General features: G+C 42.2%; 1 pseudogene; it reads left to right on the top strand.

Annotated features, from left to right (window-relative positions):
* LOC112068692 (guanylate cyclase soluble subunit beta-1-like) overlaps positions 1–5,914 on the top strand; it is a 52,883-nt pseudogene extending 46,969 nt beyond the window's left edge.
* The last annotated feature ends 3,668 nt before the right edge of the window (positions 5,915–9,582 follow it).

The following is a 9,582-nucleotide window of genomic DNA, read 5'->3' as shown; positions in this document are numbered from 1 at the left end:
TACAGGCTCGCATTCTCGAGCCCTCTCCCTGTACTCCCTGTTCAGTCATGGACTGCGGTGTCCATGCACGCCTCCAACTGAATCATCAAGTTTTGCAGACGACACATAACAGTGGTAGGCTTGATTACCACAACGAACGAGATGGCGCTACAGGGAGGAGGTGAGGGCCCTCGGATTGTGGTGTCAGGAAAATAACCTCACACACTCAACGTCAACAAAACAGGAGATTGATCTGTGGACCACATCGGACGGGACAGTAAGTGGAGAAGGTGGAAAGTTTTATTCCTCGGCTTACACATCACAGGAAAACTGAAAAATGATCGCCCACACAGACAGTGGGTGAAGAGGCGCAGCGGTGCCTCTTCAACCTCAGGAAGCTGAAGAAATTCGGCTTTGTCACCACAAAAACTCACACACTTCTTACAGAATGCACAATCGACGAAGTCCTATCGCTGCATCACGCCTGGTACGGCAACTGCTCCGCCCACACCTCTAAGGCTCTCCAGAGGGTAGTGAGGATCTGCACAAGCATCACAGGGGGCGAACTACCTGTCTCTTCCAGGACACCTACTGTCACGAACGTCGTCAGGAAGACCGGACCAGGTGCCAGCGTGGTAAGCCTACATTTTATTTTTATTTTGAATGGTCGCCAACAAAACACAAGAACAGAACAAAAACAAACGTGGAAGCTTACTAGGGTTATAAGCCACTACAAAGTCAACTACCCACAACTAAGGTGGAAAAACAGGCTGCCTAAGTATGATTCCCAATCAGAAGACAAACGTAGACAGCTGTCCCTGGTTGAACCAATACCCGAGCACAAACATAGAAACAAAAACATAGAAATAAAGAAACTAGAATGCCCACCTAGGCACACCCTGGCCATAAACCAAAATAGAGAATTAAAAGCCTCTCTATGGCCGAGCGTGACGAGTCCCCCCCCCCCCAAAGGTGCGGACTTGGCCGCAAAACCTGACTCTATAGGGGAGGGTCCGGGTGGCATCTATTTCAGTGGCGGCTCCGGTGCGGGACGCAGACCCGCGCTCGACCTCTGGCTCCCCCACTTGGTGGGCGCTCTGGACGGGGACCCTGCTGCAGGCCACCGGACGGGGACCCTCGCTGCAGGCTCGAACCGGGGACGCTTCCGCTGGCGGCTCCGGACGGGGACCCTCGCTGGGCGGCTCCGGACCGGAGGCCGTCGCTGGGAGGGCTCTTGGACCGCGGAAATTCCCGAGTTCTGGAAAGATTAAGCTTATTTTCGTTTATGCAAAGATGACATAGGTAGGGATGGTTCTTGAAGTAGAACTGAGGGTTGGAGTGATACTTGTTTTGAGGTAATAGGGCTCTCGTCCACGGTTAGATAGGGGAGACCATATTCAACAGTCAAGACAATTTTACGTTGGCCAAGTCAAAATATACAAATTACAATTAGAAAGTACATCAGTCTACTGAAGGCTTTGATACATGTGATACACATGAGAGCAGGATTCGAGCTTGGAGGCTTCGTGGGCCGTGTGGATCATTCCAATCTTCGCGATTCGTGCCATGGATCGTCACTGGAGGATTCGTGCCATGGATCATCACTGGAGGATTCGTGCCATGGATCATCACTGGAGGCTTCGTGCCTCCAGTTTCTCTACTATAGGGTTTACCCCCCCGAGTTGTGTCCAGATAAGCGAGGCCTGGAAGGTACCCTTCTACTTTACCACACTCCAGTTCAAGAAGAATGTCACCTAGCTCTCTTAGTTTGTGATTGTCTTTGTTAGCCAGTTTTGGAAAATCATACATTTTCTTCAGCAGTGCATTCTCGATCACTTTGGGTGTACCATAGCACTCTTCTAGTCGTTGCCAGACCATGTTAAGCCCTGCTGTTGGGTTGAAAATATGGACAGTTCTAATTCTCTTTGCTTGCTCAGATGACTCTGCCCTTAGCCACTTGGTAATTAGATCTAACTCTTCCCTGGCTGATAAATTCAAGTCTCTGGTCGCATTGAGAAAGGATGCTTTCCATGCCCAATAATTTTCAGGGCGATCATCAAACTTCAGGAGTCTGGAACTCACCATCTCACGGCGTAGGAGGTACTTGATGAGGTCTGGTGCCACTTGTGACTCAGGGAAGCTTTGTGTGTGTGACTGGATGTGGGCTTGTTTTCCACCATGCTGCTGTTCATTTCTTTTGAACGGAGAGTCTCTGCTCATGCTCTGTTGTTTGCTACTTTCTGGATTATGGCATGTAGCTGGGTTAACACTAAGCTCTTGTGTCTCCACTTCAAATAGAAGTTCAGCAAAGTAGGGCTTAGCATGTTGTTGCACACACTCACATCTACGTTGGACTGGACTTAAGGGCTGTGTTCCTGTGTCTAGTTCGTTGCGAAGCTCTCTGCGTTCTGATCCTACAGCTTCTTCAAAGGCTGCAGCTTCAGCCAATGCAGCAGCAGCTGTTCTCTCAACTTGGAGAACATATAAACTTGCCTCGGTCAGCTTTTTGCTTCAACAAGCTGGCCTCTATTTCCGCCTTTTGTTTCATCACAGAAGCTTCCTTCTCAGCATAGGAGACTTGCGTTCGCCTTGGCGCGTGCTTTGATGGCTGCAGAACTCGCCGCTAAGGATTTGCTTGACTGTTTTGATGACTTTGATCTTGTAGACTGAGACTTGGTCCCAATGTGCTGAAGAGGCTCCCCCATCTCTCTCTGTCGAACACTTGGCTCTGGTTGTTGTATCGTAGACTGCTGGTCTTCCCTAGGATCAGAGGCTTTGTTGGTAGAAACATAACCACCGCTGTGTAGTTATTCTTGTGCTTGAGCCTGCCGTGATGTTTTTTCACTATTCTGCCCTTGAGTTGCGTTCCCATGCAAAACTAGACAGATAGCTAACAACTAAGTCTTCAATAAAACTCCCAAGGTGTGACTTTTCTTGAATGAATATATTGAAAATGTTTGTTGTGAAAAAACTATTTTTTTCCGAGGCTGAAGCGTGACAAGAAATAACTGCACTGAAAGACCTGCACCGTAGCGTTGTTTTTAGCTGCTTCTATGCGTGCAGAATGAAGTCTCCCCATTAACAAGAACAGCTCATTGGGAAGAATCAATGGATTTCTTAGAGGTACATACAAACAGTCTTGTCGATATTTAAATGGAGGCAAGAATTAGTCATCCATTTAGAAACATGTACCATAGCTTCAGTTAACTTGTTAACAACCAATTGTTTATTTTTGGAGTGTACATACAGAACTGTATTGTCTGCATACATCTGTATGTTAACTTGTGGGCAAGAAAGTGGGAMATKATTTATATAGATGGTAAACAGAAGGGGGCCTAATATTGACCTTTGTGGGACACCAATGTTATAGTAAAGAGAGTCCGACTAAGTGTCCCCCAAACGAACCCTTTGACTTCTGTTTGTCAGARGGGAATGCATCCAACTAATGACTTCAGTGGACACATTAAGGGAGGATAGTTTGGATAGGAGYACCTCATGATTCACAGTATCAAAGGCCTTTTTAAGATCCAAAAAMACTGRGCAGACTTCACCACCTATGTRCKYMTTWYYWTTWAWMSKKRRKKYYAAAWWYSKAWTMGSRMMTTRSGMWYYAWMGMTWYMTRRMYAAKCKAAWTMSKWTTMYWMMWWMGSYMTGCCCTGAATGAGGTGATCAGTCAGATGATCAGCCACCCATCTTTCAGCTACTTTTGATAGCACTGGAAGAATGCTTATAGGTSMYTAATWTTCTACCAGTGTTGGGTCACCAGATTTTAAAACAGYTATCACTGCAGCAGACTTCCAAGCATTGGGGAAGAACCCATATTTGATGGACAGATTAACTAGATGTACAATAGGGGCAATCAGAGAATATTTTTGTCTCTTCAGGAATACATTGTCTAGACCAATATTTTGTTCTAGAGCTCCTGAAGAAGCTAATAATACTGTCAACTGCTGACGCTGATATTTCAGGAATTCTGAATATTGGTTTATTATTATCTATGGGAGTGAAAACTGTTACCGTTACCTTGGTTGAACATCTTTGAGTCAGTTCCCTGAGCCAGTTCTTTGAGTCAGGTTGAAATAATCTGATCTGAGTTTTTTTCCTGCAAGTTTTGTTTTCCCAGTTTATATTGAAATCGCCCATGAAGATAATCTCCTTCTTATCATCACATTCTTTAAGCATGGCATTTAGATGGTCTTAAAACGAGATATCAGATGTTGATGGTCGATATAATCCAATAGAATGTGAGAGACATTCAGAGGAAGACATTCAGCCCCATACAATCAATGTCATTGGCATGTTTCCATATGATACGATTGCATTTCAAGTTATCTTTCATGTACATAAGCAATCCACCCTGTCTGCCCTCTCCCCTGTCCCTCCTGAATATGAAATGTCCAGGGACATTAAAGGCAGAAATAGGAGAATATTTCTTCAGCCATGTCTCAGAGAAACAGAAKAAAATCTAGATTAGAGTCGTTCAATACATGTTCTACCTGTTCACTCTTAGAAATAATGCCACGACTAACCAGATGACCTCCCAATATTCCTCTAGGCTTGGAACGAGGGTCCCAGAGCATTTTAGCCCGATTAACGGTTTGAAAAAGTTTCATAGTACAATGTTTTCTATAAAAAAAAGCCATGTTAGCGACAGAAGTTATGCTCACATACACAGAGTGTCCTTCTCTGAACCAGATAATATAGGTTGCTCAAATATAAGTTATTTCAATCCTTCATCAATGATTTCGGTCTGGATGGCTAATTAGGGGGACTTTTTTCCACTTCTTCCAGAATTATATCCTCCATATCAGCCTTTTTTTCTGCAGGTGACCTAACTCAAGACTCTGATGGGGAGCTTGGRACCCTGGGCCGCTTGGGTGTATGTTGATTCCGGATTGTTTGAATGAAGGCCAGCATTGATGTTTGGCCTCCTTCTATTGTATTCCCCAAAGAGTTGCACTGCCTTCGGGGTCCCTTATTAACCTTAATTTTCTATTGGGTCATGATTGTCACTGGTCTCAGTAGCTACTTTCCCAGCTTAATTTTTTWGCATTTTTCCTTATTTTTCGTTGAATGAGAGGTCACTGTTGCAGACTCTGGCTCACCAGGTACCAACTCCAATGTTTCATTCACTCCGTCTTTGTCCTTGGGAGCCGAGGAATTATCTTCTTCAACCTCAGTCTCACTGAGATCAGTCATTTCAGCTGAGATATGTGATACGTCTGCCCTACTCATGGGGACAGTAATTGTTGTCCTGCACATAGTGTTACTTACTCYACCGTGGCTCTGTATGGGAAACCCTGTTTTCTTGAGCATCCTCTTCTCTCCCTAGATAACCATTGGGATCCACACAGGAGAGGTGGTAACTGGGGTCATAGGTCAAAGGATGCCCCGCTACTGCCTGTTTGGAAATACTGTCAACCTCACCAGCCGTACAGAAACCACAGGAGAGAAGGGAAAAATCAACATTTCAGAATATACTTACAGGTAAGGATAAATACACGGCTTTATTTGATGAATGAGACATTGCTGTGAAGTGCTGACCTCATCCTTTGTAGATTGTGCATGGTGTTATATTACTGTGCTGACACCTGTATGTGTGTGTCTTGGGGTTGGGCTAAAGGAAAAAAAACACCTTTTGAAGCAGCCTTTGGAACAACATATTGTTGAATTCTGTGAAAATGTGGGAAATACAATTTTGATTTCAGTGTTTGCAGTCAGCAGAGAATGCTGACCCCAGTTTCATTTGGAGTACGAGACCCATCACCATGAAAGGCAAGAAGGAGGCCATGAATGTGTTACTTTCTGTCGCGCAAAAGTACTGAAAGCATAGTTTGATCATAAAAGCATTCTCCTTTCCCAGTGGGCAAAATGCATAAAGGTGTATTTTGGGGTTCTAATTTGGTTTTATGGGTTGAAGAAGATGTCAGATAACCAAATAACCAAGAGAAATTCTCTTTTCTGGTCGCGAAAAGAGATGATAAAAAAACGTTTTACATCAGAACTACGACCATGACGTACGCCTGACCAGTTTTGCTCACTGTGTCACTTGTCAGTTTCAAGAAGCTGCTCTATCTGAACATATAACAATTTTACCATCTAGAAATATACCTTGTTCTCTCCTTCACCAACAGTTATTCTTATTGTTGGTATGTACAGTTGAAGTTGGAAGTTACATACACTCTTAGGTTGAAATCATTAACTCGTTTTTTAACCACTCCACACATTTCTTGTTAACAAACTATAGTTTTGGCAAGTCGTTAGGACATTTACTTGTGCATCACAAGGAATTTTTCCAACAATTGTTTACAGACAGATTATTTCACTTATAATTCACTGTATCACAATTCCAGTGGGTCAGAATTTACATACACTAATTGCATGTGCCTTTAAACAGCTTGGAAAATTCCAGAAAATTATGTAATGGCTTTGAAGCTTCTGATAGGCTAAATTACATAATTTCAGTCAATTGGAGGTGACGGTGATGTATTTCAAGGCCTACCTTCAAACTCAGTGCCTCTTTGCTTGACATCATGGGGAAATCAAAAGAAATCAGCCAAGACCTCAGAATTTTTTTTTAGACATCCACAAATCTGTTATCCCTGGGAGCAATTTCCAAATGCTGTAAAACAATAGTACGCAAGTATAAACACATGAGACACGCAGCCGTCATAACCGCTCAGGAAGGAGACGCATGACCATCTTGTTTTGGAGGAAAAAGGGGGTGGCTTGCAAGCAGACGAACACCATCCCAACTGTGAAGCGGCGGGGGTGGCAGCCTCATGTTGTGGGGTGCTTTGTGCAGGAGGGACTGGTGCACTTCAAAAACTAGATGGCATCATGAGTAGGAAAATTATGTGGATATATTAAGCAACATCTCAAGACATCGGTCAGGAAGTTAAAGCTTGGTTGCAAATGGGTCTTACAAATGGACAATGACCCCAAGCAATCTTTCAAAGTTGTGCAAATGCTTAAGCAACAAGTCAAGTATTGGAGTGGCATCACAAAGCCCTGACCTCAATCCTGTTATAAAAATTTCAAACGAATTGAGTATATGTAAACTTCTGACCACTGGGAATGTGATGAAAGAAATAAAAGCTGAATAAATCATCTCTGTATTATTTCTGACATTTCACATTCTTAACATAAATTGGTGACTCCTAACTGACCCTAAAACTGAATTTCTACTAGGATTAAATGTCAGGAATTGTGAAAAACTGAGTTTAAATGTATTTGGCTTAAGTGTATGTAAACTTCCGACCTCAACTGTATGTTTGTTTCAAGTGACAAATAAGGTACATTTATAGGTTAATTTAGTATGAGTATGGCACAGATGAAGAACGTATTTTATGGATATACTGTTGATATCATAAGGTGAATGCACCAATTTGTAAGTCGCTCTGGATAGAGCGTCTGCTAATGACTTAAATGTAAATGTAAAATGTACTGTAGGTACGGGCAGATTGAAATACAATGTCATGTTCTTTTTTTCTCTATCCATTCCAGCATTTGAAGTAGTATTTTACACTCAAAGTATTCTGTATTCTATGTATTTATTCACTGATGTTGTATCTGTGCACTGATTGTATTTGTTATTTTAATTTGTGGTGTAATATACATGTATAGGCCAAAATGTATAGGCCAAATCAAAATCTCAGCTGTGAATTCCATATTCTGTAGGACACACTGAACTTTTGGTATTATGTATTAAACACATTAAATATTTCACTTAACCATCCAAATACATTTTAACACCAATATGCAGTGTTGTGTAGTAGTGAACTACATYTAGTTCAACTAGTAATTTAACTACATTTTGCAGTAGCTTGGTGGTAGTTGAACTAAATTCAAATCTAGGTAGCGTTTTCAGTAGTTAATTACTTTCTTTGCCATGTAGTGGTGTAGCTAACTGCTGGAACTAAACACTACTCTTTTTGCAAAAATAAAATAAAATATGGGTGAGGTAGGCAATCATTTCCTTTCTTTTTCGGCCTCAGACCTGCCTAATTCTCACTTGAAACAGTTTTTGTGTTTAATAGGCTAAATTACATATTCAGTTAACATATGACCCCAATGTGATCTGTTCTTGGAATTTGTAGTCTTATGACATTTCAGATTTACGTATCGTAATTTTCACGATTTGGATGTAGAGAACTACTTTTTCAAAGTGACTCCGGCTCCCGAGTGACGCAGCGGTCTAAGGCACTGCATCTCAGTGCTAGAGGCGTCATTACAGACCTTGGTTTGATTCCAGGCTGTATCACAACTGGCCGTGATTGGGAGTCCCATAGGGCGGCGCACAATTGGCCCAGGTTAGGGTTTGCCTTGTTTGAACAAGGTAGTTAACCCACTGTTCCTAGGCCATCATTGTAAATAAGAATGTGTTCTTATCTGACTTGCCTAGTTAAGTAAACTAGATTTTTCTCAAGGGTAGATTTAGTGTAGCTTAACTTCTTCCAGTGTGAAGTAATTGGTAGCTTGGTAAACTATATTTTCAGAGTAGCTTCCCTAACACTGTCAATATGTTGTTCTGTAAGTGTAACATTTATTTTGAACTACACACCCAAAAAACCTTGTTAATGTGCAAGTGCCTCACAACGTGGATGCTATTGTGCAGGAGCAGACTATTGTTTCATTTATGATTTTTGTTGAATAAAAAGAGGCTACCAGAGCTGTGGTATTGTTTTTTTGTTCGTTTTTATTCCTTATTTCTACGCTGGCATGTAATGGGGTTTGTTGGGTAGCCTTGTGGAACCAGCCGAGATCGGGCTGCTTCCACCAGGCTAGATAGTTGGGACAATAATTGGGAGAAATGTATCAAATATTTGAATAGGGGTGGACTGTCAAGGAATAAGTGAGGCAAGAGGTAATTCTACTGTACATACACTACTGTACCAACTGAGCAGAGGAATTAGAAAACAGTTCACGCATTTTGAACAAAGTCACTGTTTGCAACTGAAATAGTCAACCTTGCAGAAGCAGAGGAAGTCATTCTTGGTTATTGCGCTCTCAAGTGGCCAGTTGTAGAACTGTTGATACTAACTAACAGATCAGAGRCTTGGCAAGGCTCCATAGCTTTAATTTGTGTTCTGTTGAAATAACAGAGTACACAAAGGAAAGAAATGTTTAGCACCATGTGTCCTACGCACCCTCCCACCCACCTTCCCTAATGGTCCTCAATGATTTTTGTTTCTTCCTATCCCAGTATTGAGGTACACATCATATAGATATCTCAATCAATCAATCAATCAAATGTATTTATAAAGCCCTTCTTACATCAGCTGATGTCACAAYGTGCTGTACAGAAACCCAGCCTAAAACCCCAAACAGCAAGCAATGCAGGTGTAGAAGCACGGTGGCTAGGAAAAACTCCCTAGAAAGGCCAGAACCTAGGAAAAAACCTAGCGAGGAACCAGGCTATGAGGGGTGGCCAGTCCTCTTCTGGCTGTGCTGGGTGGAGATTATAACACCTCTTGTATTCCTGCTATGTAGATATTCCATAACAAATCTGCCGTTTCCAGCTGCAATACTCATTTACAACATTAACCATGTCTACACTGTATTTCTGATCAATTTGATGTTATTTTAATGGACAAAAAATT

The sequence above is a fragment of the Salvelinus sp. IW2-2015 genome, unplaced genomic scaffold (assembly GCF_002910315.2).
Source record: "Salvelinus sp. IW2-2015 unplaced genomic scaffold, ASM291031v2 Un_scaffold649, whole genome shotgun sequence".
Lineage (NCBI taxonomy): Eukaryota > Metazoa > Chordata > Actinopteri > Salmoniformes > Salmonidae > Salvelinus > Salvelinus sp. IW2-2015.
Note: the sequence above shows the minus strand (reverse complement) of the source record. Positions and strands in the feature narration are given on the sequence as shown.